Here is a 428-nt window from a genome sequence, read left to right as displayed (position 1 = left end):
TGTCAGTCCTCACCCAACTCCCATCCAGAGGCTTCTCCTGCAGCAGGATAATGCATCCCTAAATATATTCCAGCACCTCCACAGCTCGAGCCAGCCCAGCAAAGCTACAGAGCCTCCCTGCCCTCGGAATGAGACACGTCTGAGGTCTCTCCCAAGGTAAATCATTCTGGGATCCCGTGAGGATGCAAAGGGAAGATGGCTCTGCCTGTCCACCAGAGCTCACCCTGCCCAGGGCCCGCTGAGTGGGAGCAGAAGTGGGAACATCCCGTGGGAGAGGGGAAAAAGCCACAACAAAGCAACCCTGCCGAGCTGGAGTGATCCCAGCACCTCAGTGCCAGCCCTAAATCCCTGCTGGGAACTGGAACTGGTCACCAGTGGGAACTGGAGCTGGTCCCCCAGTGGGAACTGGAGCTGGTCCCCCAGTGGGA

This window comes from Corvus brachyrhynchos, unplaced genomic scaffold (genome assembly GCF_000691975.1).
Source record: "Corvus brachyrhynchos isolate BGI_N302 unplaced genomic scaffold, ASM69197v1 scaffold119, whole genome shotgun sequence".
Taxonomy (NCBI): domain Eukaryota; kingdom Metazoa; phylum Chordata; class Aves; order Passeriformes; family Corvidae; genus Corvus; species Corvus brachyrhynchos.
The sequence above is the reverse complement of the archived record's forward strand: the minus strand, read 5'-3'. Positions refer to the sequence as shown.